A 25294-nucleotide genomic window follows, 5' to 3' on the forward strand; every position below is an offset into this window, starting at 1 on the left:
TTTCGGTCTTAGTGTTCCGAGGCCATATCTGCATATGCTAGGCTCGTCAAGTTTAACCCGAATATTCTGCGTGTGCAAAACTGGCTTGCACCCGTTGTATAAGAACGTTGAGCTTATCACACCCGATCATCACGTGGTGTCTCGGCACGACGAACTTTGGCACCGGTGCATACTCAGGGAGAACACTTGTACCTTGAAATTTTTGTGAGAGATCATCTTATAATGCTACCGTCAATCAAACCAGAATAAGATGCATAAAGGATAAACATCACATGCAATCAATATAAGTGATATTATATGGCCATCATCATCTTGTGCCTTTGATCTCCATCTCCAAAGCACCGTCATGATCACCATCGTCACCGGCACGACACCTTGATCTCCATCGTAGCATCGTTGTCGTCTCGCCAACTATTGCTTCTACGACTATCGCTACCGCTTAGTGATAAAGTAAAGCAAATTACATGACGATTGCATTTCATACAATAAAGCGACAACCATATGGCTCTTGCCGGTTACCGATAACTCCGTTACAAAACATGATCATCTCATATAATAAAATATGCATCATACCTTGACCATATCACATCACAACATGCCCTGCAAAAACAAGTTAGACGTCCTCTACTTTGTTGTTGGCAAGTTTTACGTGGCTGCTATGGGTTTGAGCAAGAACTGTTCTTACCTACGCATCAAAACCACAACGATAGTTCGTCAAGTTAGTGTTGTTTTAACCTTCACAAGGACCGGGCGTAGTCACACTCGGTTCAACTAAAGTTGGAGAAACGGACACCCGCCAGCCACCTGTGTGCAAACGCACGTCGGGTAGAACCAGGTCTCGCTAAGCGTACGCGTAATTGTCGGTCCGGGCCGCTTCAATCCAACAATGCCGGCCCGAACCAAAGTATGACATGCTGGTAAGCAAGTAATGACTTGTATCGGCCCACAACTCACTTGTGTTTCTACTCGTGCATAATAACATCTACGCATAAACCTGGCTCGGATGGCCACTGTTGGGGAACGTAGTAATTTCAAAAAATCCTACGCGCATGGTGATGCATAGCAACGAGAGGGGAGAGTGTCGTCTACGTACCCTCGTAGACCGTAAGCGGAAGCGTTATGACAACGCGGTTGATGTAGTCGTACGTCTTCACGATCGACCGATCCTCAGTACCGAACGTACGGCACCTCCGCGTTCAGCACACGTTCAGCTCGGTGACGTCCCGCGAACTCATGATCTAGTAGAGCTTCGGGGAAGAGCTTCGTCAGCACGACGGCGTGGTGACAGTGTTGATAAAGCTATCGACGCAGGGCTTCACCTAAGCACCGCTACGATATGACCGAGGTGGATTATGGTGGAGGGGGGCACCGCACACGGCTAAGAGATCAATGATCAATTTACGTCTCGACCATTTCGAGACTCCTCGTCATGTCCGTGATTATATCCGGGACTCCGAACTACCTTCGGTACATCAAAACACAAAAACTCATAATACCGATCGTCACAGAACTTTAAGCGTGTCGACCCTACGGGTTCGAGAACTATGTAGACATGACCGAGACACGTCTCCGGTCAATAACCAATAGCGGAACCTGGATGCTCATATTGGTTCCTACATATTCTACGAAGATCTTTATCGGTCAAACTGCATAACAACACACGTTGTTCCCTTTGTCATCGGTATGTTACTCGCCCGAGATTCGATCGTCGGTATCTCAATACCTAGTTCAATCTCGTTACCGGCAAGTCTCTTTACTCGTTCCATAATGTATCATCCCACAACTAACTCATTAGTCACATTGCTTGCAAGGCTTATAGTGATGTGCATTACCGAGAGGGCCTAGAGATACCTCTCCGACAATCGGAGTGACAAATCCTAATCTCGATCCATGCCAACTCAACAAGTACCATCGGAGACACCTGTAGAGCACCTTTATAATCACCCAGTTACATTGTGACGTTTGGTAGCACACAAAGTGTTCCTCCGGTATTCGGGAGTTGCATAATCTCATAGTCATAGGAACATGTATAAGTCATGAAGAAAGCAATAGCAACATACTAAACGATCAAGTGCTAACCTAACGGAATGGGTCAAGTCAATCACATCATTCTCTAATGATGTGATCCCATTAATCAAATGACAACTCATGTCTATGGCTAGAAAACTTAACCATCTTTGATTCAACGAGCTAGTCAAGTAGAGGCATACTAGTGACACTATGTTTGTCTATGTATTCACACATGTATTATGTTTCTGGTTAATACAATTCTAGCATGAATAATAAACATGTATCATGATATAAGGAAATAAATAATAACTTTATTATTGCCTCTAGGGCATTTTCCTTCACTATAGAGTCAATAATCTAGTTACAACATAATGATTTAACACCAAACTGTTCATTATTCCTCAGGGCTTATCAAATTTCACATTCATACTATGCAAATTTATGATCTCCTCTTGCTTCACATCGCTTTGTTTAATGCTGAAATCTGGATTTCCTTTGCCGCAACAAGTATTGTCACGATTTTCATTCGATGCATTGTATGAATCTGAACTTTCATGTCTTCAATGCTCTCCGAGAGCTATTGACAGCTCCACATTGACTCATCCACGTTCAATATACGTACCGGTTGTGACTTAGAGTCATCCTGGAATCAGTGTCAAAGCTAAGCATCAACGTAACCATTTACCGACAAACTCTTTGTCACCTCATAAATGAGAAAACATATCCTTTATCCTTTTCAGGTAATTTCAGGATGTTCTTGACCGCTGTCCAGTGATCCACTCCTGGATTACTTTGGTACCTCCCTGCTAAACTAATAGCAAGGCACACATCAGGTCTGGTACACAGCATTGCATACATGATAGAACCTATGGCTGAAGCATAGGGAATGACTATCATTTTCTCTCTATCTTCTGAAGTGGTCGGGCATTGAGCCCGACTCAACTTGACACCTTGTAACACAGGCAAGAACCCTTTCTTTGCTTGATCTATTTGAACTTCTTCAAAACTTTATCAAGGTATGTGCTTTGTGAAAGTCCAATGAAGCGTCTTCATCTATCTCTATAGATCTTGATGCCTAATATATAAGGAGGTTCACCGAGGTCTTTCATTGAAAAATTCTTATTCAAGTATCCTTTTATGCTATTCAGAAAATCGGTTTCATTTCAGATCAACAATATGTCATCCATATATAATATGAGAAATGCTACAGAACTCCCACTCACTTTCTTGTAAATACAGGCTTCTTCAAAAGTCTGTATAAAACCATATGCTTTGATCACACTATCAAATCGTATATTCCAACTCCGAGAGGCTTGCACTAGTCCATAAATGGATCGCTGGAGCTTGCACACTTTGTTAGCACCTTTTGGATCGACAAAACCTTCCGGTTGCATCATATACAACTCTTCTTTAAGATATCCATTAAGGAATGCAGTTTTGACATCCATTTCCCAAATTTCATAATCATAAAATGCGGCAATCGCTAACATGATTTGGGCGGACTTAAGCATCGCTACGAGTGAGAAGGTCTCATCGTAGTCAACTCCTTGAACTTATCAAAAACCTTTCGCAACAAGTCGAGCTTTGTAGACAGTAATATGACCGTCGGCATCAGTCTTCTTCTTGAAGATCCATTTATTCTCTATGGCTTGCCGATCATCGGGCAAGTCAACCAAAGTCCATACTTTGTTCTCATACATCAAGCCCATCTTAGATTTCATGGCCTCTAGCCATTTCGCGGAATCAAGGCTCGTCATCGCTTCCTCATAGTTCGTAGGTTCGTCATGGTCAAGTAACATGACCTCCAGAACATGATTACCGTACCACTCTGGTGCGGATCTTACTCTGGTTGACCTACGAGGTTCGGTAGCAACTTGATCAGAAGTTTCATGATCATCATCATTAGCTTCCTCACTTACTGGTGTAGGAATCACTGGAACTGATTTCTGTGATGAACTACTTTCCAATAAGGGAGCGGGTATAGTTACCTCATCAAGTTCTACTTTCCTCCAACTCACTTCTTTCGAGAGAAACTCCTTCTCTAGAAAGGATCCATTCTTAGCAACGAATATCTTGCCTTCGAATCTGTGATAGAAGGTGTACCCAACAGTGTCCTTTGGGTATCCTATGAAGACACATTTCTCCGATTTGGGTTCGAGCTTATCAACTTGAAGCTTTTTCACATCAGCATCGCAGCCCCAAACTTTAAGAAACGACAACTTGGGTTTCTTGCCAAACCATAGTTCATATAGTGTCGTCTCACCGGATTTAGATGGTGACCTATTTAACGTGAATGCAGTCGTCTCTAAAGCATATCCCCAAAACTATAGCGGTAAATCAGTAAGATACATCATAGATCGCACCATATCTAATAAAGTACGATTACAGCGTTCGGACACACCATTACGCTGTGGTGTTCCGGGTGGCGTGAGTTGCGAAACTATTCCGCATTGTTTCAAATGAAGACAAACTTGTAACTCAAATATTCTCCTCCACGATCAGATCGTAGAAAGTTTATTTGCTTGTTACGATGATTTTCCACTTCATTCTGACAATCTTTGAACTTTTGAAATGTTTCAGACTTATGTTTCATCATGTAGATATACCCATATATCTGCTCAAATCATCTGTGAAGGTCAGAAAATAACGATACCCGCCGCGAGCATCAACACTCATTGGACCGCATACATCAGTATGTATTATTTCCAACAAGTCTGTTGCTCGCTCCATTGTTCCGGAGAACGGAGTCTTAGTCATCTTGCCCATGAGGCATGGTTCGCAAGCATCAAGTGATTAATAATCAAGTGATTCCAAAATCCCATCAGCATGGAGTTTCTTCATGCGCTTTACACCAATATGACCTAAACGGCAGTGCCACAAATAAGTTGCACTATCATTATTAAACTTATATATTTTGGCTTCAATACTATGAATATGTGTATCACTACTATCAAGATTTAGTAAAAATATACCACTCATCAAGGGTGCATGACCATAAAAGATATTACTCATATGAATAGAACAACCATTATTCTCCGATTTAAATGAATAACCGTCTCGCATCAAACAAGATCCAGATATAATGTTCATGCTTAACGCTGCACCAAATAACAATTATTCAGGTCTAAAACTAATCCCGAAGGTAGATGTAGAGGTAGCGTGCCGACGGTGATCACATCGACTTTGGAATCATTTCCCACGCGCATCGTCACCTCGTCCTTAGCCAATCTTCGCTTAATCCGTAGCCCCTGTTTTGAGTTGCAAATATTAGCAACAGAACCAGTATCAAATACCCAGGCGCTACTGCGAGCATTAGTAAGGTACACATCAATAACATGTATATAAAATATACCTTTCACTTTGCCATCCCTCTTCTCCGCCAAATACTTGGGGCAGTTCCGCTTCCAGTGACCAGTCCCTTTGCAGTAAAAGCACTTAGTCTCAGGCTTAGGTCCAGACTTGGGTTTCTTCACTCCATTCTTCTTGAAGTTCCCCTTCTTCCCTTTGCCCTTCTTGTTAAAACTAGTGGTCCTATTGACCATCAACACTTGATGCTCCTTCTTGATTTCTACCTCCGCAGCCTTTAGCATTGCGAAGAGCTCGGGAATCGTCTTATCCATCCCTTGCATATTATAGTTCATCACGAAGCTCTTGTAGCTTGGTGGCAGTGATTGAAGAACCCTGTCAATGACACTATCAACTGGAAGATTAACTCCCAGCTGAGTCAAGTGATTGTGGTACCCAGACATTCTGAGTATGTGCTCACTAACAGAGCTATTCTCCTCCATTTTGCAGCTATAGAACTTATTGGAGACTTCATATCTCTCAATCCGGGCATTTTCTTGAAATATTAAATTCAACTCCTGGAACATCTCATATGCTCCATGACGTTCAAAACGTCGTTGAAGTCTCGGTTCTAAGCCGTAAAGCATGGCACACTGAACTATCTAGTAGTCATCAGCTTTGCCATGCCAGATGTTTATAACATCTGGCGTTGCTCCTGCAGCGGGTTTGGCACCTAGCGGTGCTTCCAGGACGTAATTCTTCTGTGCAGCAATGAGGATAATCCTTAAGTTACAGACCCAGTCCGTGTAATTGCTACCATCATCTTTCAACTTAGCTTTCTCTAGGAACGCATTAAAATTCAATGGAACAACAACACATGCTATTTATCTACAACAACATAGACATGCAAAATACTATCAGGTACTAAGTTCATGATAAATTAAAGTTTAATTAATCATATTACTTAAGAACTCCCACTTAGATAGACATCCCTCTAATCATCTAAGTGATCACGTGATCCACATCAACTAAACCATGTCCGATCATCACGTGAGATGGAGTAGTTTTTAATGGTGAACATCACTATGTTGATCATATCTGCTATATGATTCACGCTCGACCTTTCGGTCTTAGTGTTCCGAGGCCATATCTACATATGCTAGGCTCGTCAAGTTTAACCCGAGTATTCTGCATGTGCAAAACTGGCTTGCACCTGTTGTATGTGAACGTAGAGCTTATCACACCCGATCATCACGTGGTGTCTCGGCACGACGAACTTTGGCACCGGTGCATACTCAGGGAGAACACTTGTATGTTGAAATTTTTGTGAGAGATCATCTTATAATGCTACCGTCAATCAAACCAGAATAAGATGCATAAAGGATAAACATCACATGCAATCAATATAAGTGATATGATATGGCCATCATCATCTTGTGCCTTTGATATCCATCTCCAAAGCACCGTCATGATCACCATCGTCACCAGCTTGACACCTTATACCCATAGAAGCATCGTTGTCGTCTCGCCAACTATGCTTCTACGACTATCGCTACCGCTTAGTGATAAAGTAAAGCAATTACATGGTGATTGCACTTCATACAATAAAGCGACAACCATATGGCTCCTGCCAGTTGCCGATAACAGTGTTACAAAACATGATCATCTCATACAACAATTTATATAATCACGTCTTGACCATATGACATCACAACATGCCCTGCAAAAACAAGTTAGATCTCCTCTACTTTGTTGTTGCAAGTTTTATGTGGCTGCTACGGGCTTAGCAAGAACCATTCTTACCTACGCATCAAAACCACAATGATTTTTCGTCAAGTTTGCTGTTTTAACCTTAAACAAGGACCGGGCATAGTCACACTTGGTTGAACTAAAGTTGGAGAAACAGACACCCACTAGCCACCTGTGTGCGAAGCACGGCGATAGAACCAGTCTCATGAACGCGGTCATGTAATGTCGGTCTGGGCCGCTTCATCCAACAATACCGCCGAATAAAAGTATGACATGCTGGTAAGCAGTATGACTATTATTGCCCACAACTCTTTGTGTTCTACTCGTGCATATAACATCTACGCATAGACCTGGCTCGGATGCCACTGATGGGGAAGGTAGTATTTCAAAAAAAAATCCCACGATCACGCAAGATCTATCTAGGAGAAGCATAGCAACGAGTGGGGAGAGTGTGTCCACGTACCCTTGTAGACCGAAAGCGGAAGCGTTAAGTAACGCGGTTGATGTAGTCGAACGTCTTCGCGATCCAACCGATCAAGTACCGAACGCACGGCACCTCCGCGATCTGCACAAGTTCAGCTCGGTGACGTCCTTCGAACTTCTAGATCCAGCTGAGGTCGAGGGAGAGTTTCGTCAGCACGACGGCATGTTGACCGTGATGATGAAGTTTCCGACGCAGGGCTTCGCCTAAGGCACGACGACAATATGACCGAGGTGGAAATATGTGGAGGGGGGCACTGAACACGGCTAAGAATCAACTTGTGTGTCTATAGGGTGCCCCTCCCCCGTATATAAAGGAGGGGAGGAGGGGGCTGGCCGGCCTCATGGTGCGCCCCCAAGGGCGGATTCCTACTCCTACTAGGAGTAGGTTTCCCCCCTTTCCTAGTCCAACTAGGAGGGGGAAGGAAGGGGAAGAGGGGAAGAAGGAAAGGGGGCCCGGCCCCCCTCCCCAATTCAGATTGGGCTTGGGGGAGGCGCGCCCCACCTCTTGGCCGCCTCCTCTCTCTTCCACTAAAGCCCATGTAGGCCCATTAAGCCCCCGGGGGGTTCCGGTAACCTCCCGGTACTCCGGTAAATGCCCGAACTCATCCGAAACCATTCTGGTATCCAAACATAACCTTCCAATATATCAATCTTCATGTCTCTACCATTTCAAGACTCCTCGTCACGTCCGTGATCACATCCGGGACTCCGAACTACCTTCGGTACATCCAAACACATAAACTCATAACACCGATCGTCATCGAACATTAAGCGTGCGGACCCTACGGGTTCCAGTACGATGTAGACATGACCGAGACTCATCTCCGGTCAATAACCAATAGCGTAACCTGGATGCGCATGTTGGTTCCTACATATTCTACGAAGATCTTTATCGGTCAAACCGCATAACACTAGTGCGCGTCGGTCCTAAACAAACGGTTTTTAACCCCTTTCCGCGACGACATTCGGAACCGTCGCCAAGTGAGTGTGGGCGATAGGGGGGGTCCTTCCCACACGACCCAGAAACCGTTGGGGATATGCCCTCCTGGCACACACGCTCGGCAAAATGAGGTCGTGTGCGACCGGCGAGCACTCAAATACAGAAATATGTACAGTAGTGCTAAAAAATACAATTATACAGGCGAAATCATTTCTGGTCGTAAGTACATCCCACACAATCAATCACCACTAAACATTTCCGTTCGTATATACATCCCACAAAGTCACTGCAAGGAAAATGTTTGCACAAGGTGGCGTAACGCAAACAGTTTTGAAGAGAATGTCGTGTGTGATTGTTCATTGATCCAACATGGTTTATTCCTAGAAACTGTGTGTGTTGCCTGAGGTCGTCGCCCACGGTGGTTTCTCGCTAACCGTTTGCAACAGGAAAACCCAATTAGCAAGCTAATTGGCCAATTAGCGGGCTAATTGCCCTATTATTAATTGTAGCGACCCGACCTCAGACGGTCAAGTCTCTGTGCTTAAGTGTCATCCCTGGATCGGTATCCTGACACACACAGTACTCGAGGATTTATAGTAGAGGTAAATCACATGTATAAAGTAACGTAAATACTATTACCTCAATCCAAATAGCGGAAGTAACAACAAGGTTGTGGATTCCCATCAACACCAACGGCAAAGTTGAGTGTAGAAATCGTAACCCTAACGTATCACTTACTCGTCGTAAGATCCTGCAACATGAGACGTTGCAGCCATGTAGGTCAGTACATTGAATGTACTGGCAAATTCACACTGTAGAGCAATGTTGAATAATGACTATCACTACATGCATATATGGCTGGTGGAAAGCTCTAGGTTTATTTTTGCATAAAGCCAATTTTTCCCTACATCAAAGGAATGTATTTTATTTAACTACAAAGTTGGTAGAAAATATTGAGAAGGTTCCTCCAACTCAATCCCAATTAAAAATGAACAACCCACCAAATTAATTAAGTAAAGTGATGAGATCCATATGATAATCCAAGAACCAGATACTCAAGATGTCCATAACCGGGGACACGGCTAACCATGATTAGTTTGTACACTCTGCAGATGTTTGCGCACTTTTCCCCACAAGACTCAATCTCCCCCATTGGATTTCTCGCACTTCATGATGTTTGAGAAACGGATGACTGAGACACAGTCTTTCAGAAGCATTAACTCTAACACTGGGTAGACAGTACCAACCTACATCCCCTACATCTGCTAGCCTACCACTGGAAGAGGTCATGCAACATACTCAACTATGCTAGAGCCCATAATAGCTTGTGGCTGCACACGGAAGTTTCTAGCAGGAATAATCTTATGATCCCTTTGGGCCTGGGTGGCATTCCATAGGGTGATCACATGGGTACTCCGGGATCCCCTTGGGCAAGCACTGGGTTCTCCAGGTGCCCGGGCAAACCACTGGGTGCTCCAGGGTGCCCCAACCATTCCACCCAGATGTGTGTTAAAGTAGCCACCTTAAGTTAACCATTAAATAATAATCTCACATCTGTCATGGATACACTCAAACCCAATCCACGTCTACAAACGTAGCATAGCAGTAAGCATAACGTAGTAACTCCCAGGGGTTGAATGCAAGACAATAGGTTCCTACCTCATCAACTACTTCCCAATACCCACATGTTATCAATTCCTAACCATGCAATGTTTGAGGATTGAAACTAATGCATAAAAACTGGGTATGAAGAGTATGATCAAAGTGTGAACTTGCCTTGTACGGTTGATGAAGATGATTCGCACTCATAACTCCTGATAGTTCTACTCGTCACACTCCGTTCAATCTATCATGAGAAAATAATAGTAACCAGACATAAGCAATCACTCAAAAGATCGGAAAGAACGAAGAAAACAATTCGAAAAACCTCAAAACCAGGCAAATAACTCTTGAAACAGAAAATAATTTCTAACAGTACCAAAATTAAGTGAATTTGGCCTTATCGGAAAGTTTAGGTCAAGAGCTTCGATTAGCAAAAAGAATTAACTCAAACGGAGTTATAAAACTCAAGTTACGATCAAACGAAGTTCAAATATAAATCTGTTTGAATTCAAATTTTAAAACTTTCAAAAATAGGTTTGAGTTGTTTATCTGGATAGAGGGGGTCATAACGAAGATGTGGGTGTTGGTTTCGTTGGATTTGGACCAACGAGCAAAAAGTTGTGATAGATTGAAAATCAGGGACTAATTTGTAAATAAAATATTCATGGATGGGTCCCTGGCCGAAAACTAAAATAAAAAGAAAAATCCTATCGAACGAACGTTCGCTACAGAACCCTACACAACGAAATCGTTCAATACCGAATACTAACGGACGAACGTCCACTAAATAACTAACCTAAATAACTAAACTGATTAAAAGAAAAAAACCGAAAAGAAAAACCGGGCCGGACCGGTGGTTTTGTACCGGTTCGGCGGTGGTTCTCGACGGCGATGGCGGTTAACTCCGGCGAGGGCGGCGCGACGAGACGGCGGCTCCGGCGCGGCAGCGATGCGGCAGCGACGGCAGCGGGGAGCGGCGCGGTGGCGGTGGCGCGGCGCGGGGCAGCGGCGGTTGCGCGTGGCACGGGGTGGCGGAGGAGAGGCAGCGGCGGCGGTGGCGACTGTGCGGCTGCGGCGCGAGATGCGGGGCAGGCGACGGCTTCTGCGAGGGGAGAGAGAGGCGGGGCCGAGGCATGCTATTTAAGGGGAGAAAAGGCGGCGCGAGGCGTGGGCAAGGGGCAAGCAGAGGCGGCGGCGGAGTCCGGTTTCCGGACGGCGGCCGCGGCGTGCTGGCTCGAGACTTCGTCCCGAGCTCAGGGACGAGCGGGGCGCTGCACTGAGCCGGCTGGGCCGCGGCCTGGCGACTGGGCCGGCCCGGTCCGGTCGGGCCTCACTCCTTAAAAAACATTTTCCCAGACAAACAAAAATAATAAAAACAAAATAAATAAAAATATTACATAGGCATATAATATATCTAAATTTCAGAAAAACATTTTCTACAACATGGACATTTTTCTAACGTCAAATAAAATCCACAAAAATTCAAATAAATCAAACAGTGCTACTGTTGCAATAAAATCTCATAAAAATCATTTTAAAAATACCAAAATAAATTCAAATTTATTTCTCTCCAATTTTCTAATGTAGGGAATCATTTTACCCTATTTTCCATATATTTTATTTTTGGAGAAAAATAATTTGAATAAAAACCAAAATAACTCCAAATTGAAAATGATTTCAAAGGGGTGTTAAATTTGGTTTCTTTCAAACTTCCAACTCATATTTCATATAATTTGAAGAAGTCATTTTATCTTCTCTCGTGAAAATCATTGGGTTGCATAAAGTTTATGAGTTGGAAAATATTTCCAAATGAAATTCAAATATTTTCAAAAACCCTTTTCATTTATTTAAATGGAAGGAGTCATGTCATCTTCTCTCTAGGGTTTTGTATTAGAAAGAATTTGAATTCACGGGTATCATAAATGCAAAAATGGTAGTTTGGGAAAGTCCTTTTATTCCCTCTCATTTAACTTTCAAAAAGTTTCGAAATTCACTCAATTTCACACAATCAATCAAACAATCAATCATAACTATCTATTTAATATAACATTCCAAAATTTATAATTTTGGGATGTTACAAACCTACCACCCGTAAAATGAATCTCGTCCTCGAGATTCGGAGAGGCTGGAAAGAAATAGGTTAGGTTTGGGGTCTTCTCAAAATCCATCGATCATCACAGGGGGTCTGGGGTGCTACCACCCTTAGAAGCATTGTTACGGTTCCATGAAAACTCATATACTCCATCCTTATTCTTGACAGGGTCAGTCTTCTCAGATTTTCAGGAAAATTCCTTCTCTGGCTTTTCCGGTAATGGCATGACCCTTACCGCAATTCTTCTGTCCTTTCATCTTGGTAAGGTTCTTCTGTGATCGGGTCTTCTTAGCTGACGGTCTGACGCCAATACTAATCAACTATCGATATCTCATGGTGGTCATCAATTTATGGTTTCTCCTGCAGGAAATGGGTATGGGTTGAACCTCACCGTATGTCCTACGATTTGGCAACAACTGCCTTGTACAAGGGAAAAATTGTCATACCATTCTAAGGTTTAAACAAGGTTTTGATCATCGTCGCTCTACTATGGGTATGTCACTCAGATTTACCATCCCACATAGCAAGGCGAATAATAAGAGTAAGTCGGTATGGTGATCAATCCATCCCGCACCCAAATCATTACCTTGTATATGGTTTAGCGAATCTCGCATTCTAACACTCGGTCATCCTCACAAGCTTTGCAGAATTTTTCTTGTCGACGAACTGAGTTCGGATAAATCCATTGATTCTGCAAGCCAAACAAACATCTATCGTTCCTTCACAACTCTCAGGTTTTGCGTTACTCCTATAAGATCGTCTGTCGATAAACGTAACTTTTTCCAGGGTTTTTCCTTCAGCAAGAATGTGGTTGCTTCTTGGCAGGTCCTGGGGCCTGTGGGTTATGGCCTACCTCATCACTTGCAAACCTTGAAATCATCATCAGGGCAACTGATCATTATTCCAACATCCAGTTTCCTAGCATTCTTATATGCGTCCAATTGTACTGTCTTTCTTCCTTCTATTGGTACCAAACTAAGACGTGATTACTCAGACTCATCATGGAGTTACAGTTGCTCCATATTACCAACATTATACCTCCTTTATACTCCAATAGTACTTCATCTCTTCATATTCTTGGGGTATCCCACATATCGAGATAAAACTTATACTTATGAAGTCCACTCTGTGGAACATCATTATCCTTTCCAGGGGTCAAATCTCCTCACAGGGTACTACCACCCTTAAAATGCTCCAATCTTCCATAGACCATATTTCTCATATCCTCGAAAATGATCAAAATCCTTTTTTCATAGAGGAACACTCATAAAATCCAAATCAGTACCAACGATGCTAACTTTATTGATTCTCCAATGATTGCAATCTCTTGCTTTTCCATTACATGCCTCAACTCATCGCCTCAATATAAAAGAAAATGTTCTCACTACTACTACTATACTTCTCACATACACAACTAATTATCACAAGTCTCCTTCTCATTGGGACAATCTCTGGCAAAGTGCCCTGCTTCATTACAACGAAAACATATTACTTCTGATGAGTCTCAAGGTTTCCTCATGATTACATAGCCTCCTTGGGTCCTCGGCTTCCTTTTTGGGCATCTGCTAAAGTAGTGCCCTGTCTCCTTGCACCTGTAACAGGTGATATGACTCAGGTCCTTCCTGGAATCCAATCTACTTCTCTTGCTGGACCTTTCCGTTCCAATCAGGGCTTCTATTTCCTGTGGGTCATACTCAACTTCCTCTATAGGGAATTCTACTAGATCCCCATTCAGACAATTTTGGGAGATGTGTCCTTCTCCACATGAATAGCATGACTTAGTGCATGGTTTAATTGGGTTTTCTTTGGGTGTGTCCTTCACCTCTTCCTTCATCACAGGTTCTTCTAAAATTTCCATGAGGGCTCCTTTCATTGCTTCTTTCTTCTGCTGGATGGTTCTTTGTACCATGGGGTAAATGTGACACTGAGCAGGGTAGTGGATAGTCCCTTCACACAAGAAACAAGTGATCTGCCTAGTTGGGCATTCTTCAGCTGGGTGACTTCCTTCACAATTAGGGCATTCATCCTTGTGTTCTTTATGGTTGTGTCCTATTTCTCCACAAAACTTGCATGCACAGGGTTTCTTCATATCATTTCCATAAGGCTTCAAATTCAGGGACACAAGACGAGACTTTAGCAGAGTCAACTTAAATTATTTCCAAGTGGTTACTCCTTGCCATCAATTGATGGTTTGGTACATCCTCCACCAAGTAGCAGCACCTCTTTCAAAGCACTGAAGAGCATGCTGGGTCATATCCTTTCCAGCTATAGTGTTATTCTTCACGTGATCCTCCATGTTCTGAATCCATCGGTCCGTCTCCAATTGACTCATCGGTCTAGGAAACATGAGTTCATCTCCGTTCATCCTCTATTGGGTCCATGGGTTTTGGGGCGAGATGAGAGAGATAGAGAGGGATACACACAATACAAACAATAGTTTTAAAAAGACAGATTTTATTGTGTGGCTGTCGGAAAACATCAAACAAATGACAGGTCACAATCGTCGCATCTAACGTAGGTATATAACAGGGGTTTGGTCTTCTAAAGGTCAATAAATCTTCAAAGTCATCAAACTATTCAAGTCTTGTTCATGCCTCCAATGGCTTCTTCCTATCATGCTTGTCTTTCTCAAGTTCTTTTGCCAGATCATCTCTATTGACGCGAAGTCTCTCGTGGCGTCCTTCAATATTTCTGGAGTTGCGTTCCAAACTTCTGGGTTTTCTATATCCTTGGCATGAACCATGGTCCTACTGTCCTTCAGTTCCTGACGAATCTCCGGTGTCTCGAGGTTTTACTCCTCCAGCTTGGCTACTTTCATCTTCTAGGTCCTGAGTTCTTCACGAAACACTTCTTTGGCAAATACGGCTTCCTGAAGGTCCATCTTAAAACTCCTGATGTAATTCTCCAGATCCTGGTGATACACCAGCTAAGGTTAAAACTGCATCCTTTGCTGATAGATGCTCCATCAGCCTTCTACCATCCAATCCTTCCGAAGAAATGCACGCTTAACTCAGCCCGGTGACAATAGCATAAGTGGGCGATAACATCATGGTTAACCGTGTTAATGCCCATGTCTCTGCCATGAGCTATCATTCCATAATTGATCTCTCCTGCCTTAGGGTTTTCTTGACAAGAACTTTGAGTTTTTAACGCTCCATATTCCGGTCTTTCTCCGACACACCTTGATCTCGGGTTTTGATAGCTTCCATAGTCTGCCAAGTTCCATAAGGGTAGCTTTCCTAGGTCATACCAATCTGGAAATTCTACAGAGCCTTCAAATTCTCCTAGTCTTCGGAGTCTTCAACCATTGTAGTTTCCATTATTATAATGCTCTGTAAAATCCTCTTCATTCCGAAGTGGTCTTAGTTGTCCGATATCTTGTCCTTCTAGGAGTGGTTTCATCAGCTGAATCTTCGTGTGGTCAAAGGGGGAAAGGGGTATAGTCTAACTAAAAGGAAATATTTGATAAAGCTCAGAAAATAAGAGAGGTAAAAGATATTTTTGAAAATAAAGTTTTAGAGAAAATCTTTCCTATGGGCTTGCCAGTTTCTAGGGGTCACGTCCTACAGTCAACATGTGCTCTGATACCATCTTGTAGCGACCCGACCTCAGACGGTCAAGTCTCTGTGCTTAAGTGTCATCCCTGGATCGGTATGCTGACACACACAGTACTAGAGGATTTATAACAGAGGTAAATCACATGTATAAAGTAACGTAAATACTATTACCTCAATCCAAATAGCGGAAGTAACAACAAGGTTGTGGATTCCCATCAACACCAACGACAAAGTTGAGTGTAGAAATCGTAACCCTAACGTATCACTTACTCGTCGTAAGATCCTGCAACATGAGACATTGCAGCCATGTAGGTCAGTACATTGAATGTACTGGCAAATTCACACTGTAGAGCAATGTTGAATAATGACTATCACTACATGCATATATGGCTGGTGGAAAGCTCTAGGTTTATTTTTGCATAAAGCCAATTTTTCCCTACATCAAAGGAATGTATTTTATTTAACTACAAAGTTGGTAGAAAATATTGAGAAGGTTCCTCCAACTCAATCCCAATTAAAAATGAACAACCCAACAAATTAATTAAGTAAAGTGATGAGATCAATATGATAATCCAAGAACCAGATACTCAAGATGTCCATAACCGGGGACACGGCTAACCATGATTAGTTTGTACACTCTGCAGAGGTTTGCGCACTTTTCCCCACAAGACTCAATCTCCCCCATTGGATTTCTCGCACTTCATGATGTTTGAGAAACGGATGACTGAGACACAGTCTTTCAGAAGCATTAACTCTAACACTGGGTAGACAGTACCAACCTACATCCCCTACATCTGCTAGCCTACCACTGGAAGAGGTCATGCAACATACTCAACTATGCTAGAGCCCATAATAGCTTGTGGCTGCACACGGAAGTTTCTAGCATGAATAATCTTATGATCCCTTTGGGCCTGGGTGGCATTCCATAGGGTGATCACATGGGTACTCCGGGATCCCCTTGGGCAAGCACTGGGTTCTCCAGGTGCCCGGGCAAACCACTGGGTGCTCCAGGGTGCCCCAACCATTCCACCCAGATGTGTGTTAAAGTAGCCACCTTAAGTTAACCATTAAATAATAATCTCACATCTGTCATGGATACACTCAAACCCAATCCACGTCTACAACGTAGCATAGCAGTAAGCATAACGTAGTAACTCCCAGGGGTTGAATGCAAGACAATAGGTTCCTACCTCATCAACTACTTCCCAATACCCACATGTTATCAATCCTAACCATGCAATGTTTGAGGGTTGAAACTAATGCATAAAAACTGGGTATGAAAGGGTATGATCAAAGTGTGAACTTGCCTGTACTGTTGATGAAGATGATTCGCACTCATAACTCCTGATAGTTCTACTCGTCACACTCCGGTCAATCTATCGTAAGCAAGCAATAGTAACCACACATAAGCAATCACTCAAAAGATCGAAAGAACGAAGAAAACAATTCGGAAAACATCAAAACCAAGCAAATAACTCTTGCAACATAAAACAATTTCTAACAGTACCAAAATTAAGTGAATTTGGCCTTATCGGAAAGTTTAGGTCAAGAGTTTCGATTAGCAAAAAGAATCAACTCAAACGGAGTTATAAAACTCAAGTTATGATCCAACGAAGTTCAAATATAAATCTGTTTGAATTCAAATTTTAAAACTTTCAAAAACAGGTTTGAGTTGTTTATCTGGATAGAGGGGGTCATAACGAAGATGTGGGCGTTGGTTTCGTTGGATTTGGATCAACGAGCAAAAAGTTATGATAGATTGAAAATCAGGGACTAATCTGTAAATAAAATATTCAAAGATGGGTCCCTGGCCGAAAACTAAAATAAAAAAGAAAAAATCCTATCGAACGAACGTTCGCTACAGAACCCTACACAACGAAGTCGTTCGCTACCGAATACTAACGGCCGAACGTCCACTAAATAACTAACCTAAATAACTAAACCGATTAAAAGAAAAAAAGCGAAAAGAAAAACCGGGTCGGACCGGCGGTTTTGTACCGGTTCGGCGGCGGTTCTCGACGGAGACGGCGGTTAACTCCGGCGAGGGCGGCGCGGTAGCGATGCGGCGCGGGGCAGCGGCGCGCGGCACGGGGCGATGGAGGAGAGGCAGCGGCGGCGGCGGCGACTGTGCGGCGGCGGTGCGAGATGCGGGGTAGGCGGCGGCTTCTGCGAGGGGAGAGAGAGGCGGGGCGGGGCGCGCTATTTAAGGGGAGAAAAGGCGGCGCGAGGCGTGGGCAAGGGGCAAGCAGAGGCGGCGGCGGAGTCCGGTTTTCGGACGGCGGCGGCGGCGTGCTGGCTCGGGACTTCGTCCCGAGCTCAAGGACGAGCGGGGCGCTGCAGTGGGACGGCTGGGCCGCGGCCTGGCGACTGGGCCGGCCCGGTCCGGTCGGTCTTCACTCCTTAAAAAACATTTTCCTAGACAAACAAATAATAAAAACAAAATAAATAAAAGTATTACATAGGCATATAATATATTAAAATTTTCAAAAAAACATTTTCTAGAACATGGACATTTTTCGAACGTCAAATAAAATCCACAAAAATTCAAATAAATCAAACAGTGCTACTGTTGCAATAAAATCTCATAAAAATCATTTTAAAAATACCAAAATAAATTCAAATTTATTTCTCACCAATTTTCTAATGTGGGGAATCATTTTACCCTATTTTCCATATATTTTATTTTTGGAGAAAAATGATTTGAATAAAAACCAAAATAACTCCAAATTGAAAATGATTTCAAAGGGGCGTTAAATTTGGTTTCTTTGAAACTTCCAACTCATATTTCATATAATTTGAAGGAGTCATTTTATCTTCTCTCGTGAAAATCATTGGGTTGCATAAAGTTTCTGAGTTGGAACATATTTCCAAATGAAATTCAAATATTTTCAAAAACCATTATCATTTATTTAAATGGAAGAAGTCATGTCATCTTCTCTCTAGGGTTTTGTATTTGAAAGAATTTGAATTCACGGAGATCATAAATGCAAAAATGAAAGTTTGGGAAAGTCTTTTTATTCCCTCTCATTTAACTTTCAAAAAGTTTCGAAATTCACTCAATTTCACACAATCAATCATAATTATCTATTTAATATAACATTCCAAAATTTAGAATTTTGGGATGTTACATTAATAATCCATTTACTAATCTAATTGACAGTCATATTAAGCACATAATATATTCCGTTTCCATATTAAGGAAGCAGGATTTCATAATTGAAATACATCAGAGTACAACATGATATAGCTTCAGCACTCAGCTACCCCATTACACAACTGCACCAGCAGCAAGTTTCACATGCAACATCTAGAACCTTTCAAAATTAGCATCATAGACGGTACATAGAGAGATGCATCTCATGTGGAAAACTGCTGAAGCGGAAGGCGAATATTGAGCCTTCATTCATGTTGAAGGTCTTTGCAACTTTAGGCCAGTGCCTGTGGATGATTGACCGTCCATCCTTCGACCTCTTCAGGAACACTTCAATATTGAACCGTGGGTGTTGTATGAAAACTTTCCTCGCCTCCTGACCACAGAGGTGGTTTGAGAGGTAATCATCAGTGAAGCCTGAAAACAAGGATGTGCATAAATATCTTCTCTATATTGGAAATGGGGCAAAGGAATACAAAAAGGCAAGGTATAATAGTTAGTACCATCTTGTAAACCTCAGTGCTTCCCATTGTTTCCCTGCAACACATATAAGGTAGTTAGTCATCAGGTTAAGTAAGGGTTTGCATGCTATCAGTAAAATATGTTGATGATAAATAAGCACATTGCAGATTCATCAGATTAATTCAAGCCACATGGAAAACCCATTTATCCAAACCAAGCATGATTAAGAACTAGGAAATATAACACTTGTATATGTTTCTCATGTATTAAGTGCAGCCAAATTCGATTTTTCTACCCCTCTTCCCTTTTTCTTTGTATCAACTATAAACCACTGGATTGTCTTCAATTGGATGGGGGAATCCAATTGACAGCCTCGATTCGTATCCTAGCTCGTCTGAGAGCGAGCTTCGCTTCAACCAAATCTTTCGTACCCTCAGCTTTACTCAAGAGCTTCGGCTATTTCAAGTGCCTTTTGAGCTTCTTCCGGATCAATATCACTACCCAGTTCTATTCCTCACATGGTATACAATAACAAAATGCAGCCACAACAATTGAACATCGCATTGCAGAATTGAACCAAGCAGTTAACTAAACACCATAACAAATGAACCAAACGTTAACTGAGCACCACATTGCACAATATAACATACTCCTAATAGAAGATCAGACAGTTAACCAAACCAAGCATGCTTAACAACTTGGAAATATAGCAATTGTATTTGTTTCTCATGTATTTGGTACAACCAAATTCGATTTATTCCTCGCATGGTATACAATAAGAGAATGCAGCCACAACAATTGAACATCGCATTACAAAATTGAACCAAGCAGTTAACTAAACACCACAACAAATGAACCAAACGTTAGCTGAGCACCATATTGCACAATATAAGATACTCCTAATAGAAGATCAGACAGTTAACCAAACCAAGCATGCTTAACAAATTGGAAATATAGCAATTGTATTTGTTTCTCATGTATTTAGTACAACCAAATTCGATTTATTCCTCACATGGTATACAATAACAGAATGCAGCCACAACAATTGAACATCGCATTACAGAATTGAACCAAGCAGTTAACTAAACACCACAACAAGTGAACCAAGCCACAACAAATGAACCAAGCCACTCCGGGCACCAACCTTCTGGCTCTCGAGATGAGGTAAGCACATGCACGCTGGGAAAACACCTTGTAGTCTTCGTCGAAGGCACCAACGATGGCCTCGAGAAAACGCCATGAACTGTCGTTTAAAGCAGCCAACCGCGTCGCGGCGTCGGCGCGCGACGCGTCAACGGTGGCCTCAACGGCGAGGTGCTCCTCCAAGATCTGGGGATCGGCACGAATGGCAGCCCTCGCGACCTCATCCGCGCGTGCGGCTGCAATTTGCTTCTCCGCTGCCAAATGCTCCTTGAGGTCCTGGCTATACTGCGTGCACCATGGCTTAGGCCGGTGCTTATTTGGTGGAGGGGTCGGTGATTTGGGTGGAAGGTGTCGCGCTCGCGCCGGCGGTCGGGGCATGTGGGATGTCGAAGGAGGAGGAGGACGGGGGTTGGGTGTGGATTACCTGCCTGGATAGGCGAGGCCGAGCTGCGTGAAGGAGGGTCACCGACGAGGAGGCGGCGGCGCTGCAAGCAAGGAGTGAAGGTTTCAACTTGCAAAGGAAGGCGAAAAGAGGGGAAATGTGGCTTTTGGTAAGGTGGAGGGGCGGGGAGGTAGATATTTCCATGGAAGCCGAAAATTTGGAATCGCTTCAGACAAAAAACTGGCGCGCAAAGTGTCATCAGACACGGTCTGAAGATATTTTGTGTTGCATCTCACACGGTTGGTTATAATAAACTGTGTGGGATCTACTTGATTTTTGGTCTTGATTTGAATTACATAATGGGGTCACAGCGGCCATGGACGGTGTTTGAATTGCTAGACCTTTTATGTGCAGTGATCATAAAAGAATTGGAATTATTCAGGGTTCGTTTGGACATTTTTATGCATTAAGTGAGTTTTCAATGCATTTATGTGCATAATTCAAATTTGAACTACATGCACATGCTCCAGTGCATATAAATTCGTTGAAAAATCTAATCTTTGTCCTTGGGTGCATGCTTAGGTCCCATGCAAGAAATGGGAATGAATTTCAAACACCATGGCACCGTTGATTGCCGGCAAAACATTCAGATGCCTGGTTTTTAAATTCTAGTAAATCCAAAACTCGTCTGAAATTAATGAAACTTGGCATGCTATCATGAAGCGGCATCAACATGCCGTGGTACAAATTTTGTCCCATTTGGGGCAGGTTTGGGTACATGCTTCTCACAAACCGGAGCTTCTCACAGCAAGCATGATTGTTTTCGGTAGGGAACGTCCCACCTTTGGGGATGAAATGATATCCATTGCCTCTTATTGCTTTCAAGTTTATTTCTCGTGTCAACATAGAACAACAGGAGTGTTGTGTGAATTTTTGTGATTTTTCAGGGTTCTTTTGGACATTTTTATGCATTAACTGAGTTTTCAATGCATTTATGTGCACAATTCAAATTTGAACTACATGCGCATGCTCCAGTGCATATAAATTGGTTGAAAAATCAAATATGCGTCCTTGGGTGCATGCTTAGGTCCCATGCAAGAAATGGGAATGAATTTCAAACACCAGGGCATCGTTGATTGCCGACAAAACATTGAGATGCCTGGTTTTTAAATTCTAGTAAATCCAAAACTCGTCTGAAATTCATGAAACTTCGCATGCTATCATGGAGCGGCATCAACATGCCGTGGTACAAATTTTGTCCCATTTGGGGCAGGTTTGGGTATATGCTTCTCACAAACCGGAGCTTCTCACAACAAGCATGATGGTTTTCGGTAGGGAACGTCCCACCTTTTGGGACGAAACGACATCCATTTCCTCTTATTGCTTTCAAGTTTTTTTCTCGTGTCAACATAGAACAACAGGAGTGTTGTGTGAATTTTTATGATTTTCGGGGTTCGTTTGGACATTTTTATGCATTAACTGAGTTTTCAATGCATTTATGTGCATAATTCAAATTTGAACTACATGCGCATGCTCCAGTGCATATAAATTGGTTGAAAAATCAATATGTGTCCTTGGGTGCATGCTTAGGTCCCATGCAAGAAATGGGTATGAATTTCAAACACCAGGGCATAGTTGATTGCCGGCAAAACATTCAGATGCCTGGTTTTTACATTCTAGTATATCCAAAACTCGTCTGAAATTCATGAAACTTGCCATGCTATCATGGGGCGGCATCAACATGCCGTGGTAAAATTTTGTCCCATTTGGGGCAGGTTTGGGTATATGCTTCTCACAAACCGGAGCTTCTCACAACAAGCATGATGGTTTTCGGTAGGGAACGTCCCACCTTTGGGATCGAAATGATATCCATTGCCTCTTATTGCTTTCAAGTTTTTTTCTCGTGTCAACATAGAACAACATGAGTGTTGTGTGAATTTCTGTGATTTTTCGGGGTTCGTTTGGACATTTTTATGCATTAACTGAGTTTTCAATGCATTTATGTGCATAATTCAAATTTGAACTACATGCGCATGCTCCAGTGCATATAAATTGGTTGAAAAATCAAATATGTGCCCTTGGGTGCATGCTTAGGTCCCATGCAAGAAATGGGAATGAATTTCAAACACCAGGGCACCGTTGATTGTCGGCAAAACATTGAGATGCCTGGTTTTAATTTCTAGTAAATCCAAAACTCGTCTGAAATTCATGAAACTTGGCATGCTATCATGGAGCGGCATCAACATGTCGTGGTACAAATTTTGTCCCATTTGGGGCAGGTTTGGGTATATGCTTCTCACAAACCGGAGCTTCTCACAACAAGCATGATGGTTTTCGATAGGGAACGTCCCACCTTTGGGGACGAAACTATATCTATTGCCTCTTATTGCTTTCAAGTTTTTTTCTGGTGTCAACATAGAACAACAGGAGTGTTGTGTGAATTTTTGTGATTTTTCGGGGTTCGTTTGGACATTTTTATGCATTAACTGAGTTTTCAATGCATTTATGTGCATAATTCAAATTTGAACTACATGCGCATGCTCCAGTGCATATAAATTGGTTGAAAAATCAAATATGTGTCCTTGGGTGCATGCTTAGGTCCCGTGCAAGAAATGGGAATGAATTTCAAACACCAGGGCACCGTTGATTGCTGGCAAAACATTGAGATGCATGGTTTTTAAATTCTAGTAAATCCAAAACTCGTCTGAAATTCATGAAACTTGGCATGCTATCATGGAAGGGAACCCAACATGCTGTGGTATTTTTCGTGTCCATTTTGAGAGACGGCGCACTCGAATAATGACAACCAACAATGGCATTTTGAAAAAATAGCTGCCACTTTAATATCTCAAACGTTTGTATAATTCAAACCATGTGCGTTCGGTTAACCATTCACGTGACGCCATGTGTCTTGGTTTTAATTGTTATAGGAGGTGCCGTGTGGACAGCTGCCTCAGAACAGGAGGCATGCGAGCACAGTCCGGTGTGCAGGCTCACCGGGAAGCGTACAAGCTGTTCAACGCAGGATCTGCGCATCTCTTCAACGCAAACGGTTCAGATTACGGTATGCAAATTAAAGACAGACTTTTGCGCTAAGCCAAGAGACACTGCTATTTGTCAAAATATGCAGCTAAAAATCAATATCACTATCTATTTTTTGCAACTAAAATTCAGTAATTAAGCATAGATTTCATTCATACTAGAGATTAAGCAGTCATTCTCACCGGGAAGCGAGACAGCCTTGGACCGCCGCCCGCCTCGCTCCCACTGGTCTATATTAATGGCGCCGCCGAGCGGCCGCACCTCCCCCATCCTTGCCACACACACAATTCGTCTCTCTCTCTCCGCCCGCATCCTCAACGCCGCTCTAAGTCCTCAAAGCCGTCTGTGTACGAGGATGCCGCCGAAGCGCCCCATCGGAGGGAGTGGCGACACCAAGGCTGCTGAAGCACCGGAGCACAGCGTGAATATGGAGACAGAGGTTCCCGTCCCCGCTGACGAGGTGGAGAACGAGGCTGCCAACAAGCGGAGGTGGGTCGAGAAAGAACCGCAAGCGACTCTAGAAGGCCTAGACTTCATCAACAACCTCCCTGACGATATGTTGATATTCATCATATCCCTCCTCCCAATCAAAAATCGAGCGAGGACAGCCGCCGTTTCCCGGCGGTGGTGCACCCTATGGCTTTGCACCCCTGTCGACCTCCTCCACGCCCACAAGCTCTGCCATGGCTATCGCCAAAGCTTGGATGCGTTCTCCCAGATCCTCGGCAGTCACCATGGCCCAATCAAAGGCCTTATCACGGGCAAGTTCCGTTCCAATGGCAAGGGGGAAGCCAAGCTTCACGAGTGGTTCTGATCCCGCACCATAGATCAGCTCGAGAAGCTAAGTTATAATGATGGGCATATGAGCTTGCTGCCAATGTCCGCGCTCCACTTCGCGCCCACGCTGCGCCTCGCCAAGTTCATGAACTGCCATTCCCCCTCCCTTAATAATGCGCCCGCTCTTTTTCTACCATGACTGAAGCACCTCGAGCTCGTCGTCGTCAGCATCCCAAAGGATGACATGGAGCGCCTGCTCCGTGGTTGTACTGCACTCGAGTTCCTTCGTCTTCAGGCGATGAATTGGTCGAGTACCTTGCACATCACCTCTAGGACTCTCCGCACTATTTATATGTGTTGCTGGTGCTGCAACGAGAGATCACAAAAGGTGGACCACATTATGGTCATCCAGGACACACCTTCACTTGAGAGATTACTTGTAGTTGATCAACAAGGTCCAACAAGAATCAATGTCATTTCTGCGCCGAAATTGAAAGTGGTGGACTACTCGTCTGTCAAATACTACAATTTTCAGGTACAACGGTCGCCTTATATACCTCTCCTTCTTGATATCAACGTTATTTCTTGTTTTGAAATGTATGTTCGTCTGTCATCCAGC

This window comes from Triticum aestivum, chromosome 2D, assembly GCF_018294505.1.
Source record: "Triticum aestivum cultivar Chinese Spring chromosome 2D, IWGSC CS RefSeq v2.1, whole genome shotgun sequence".
Lineage (NCBI taxonomy): Eukaryota > Viridiplantae > Streptophyta > Magnoliopsida > Poales > Poaceae > Triticum > Triticum aestivum.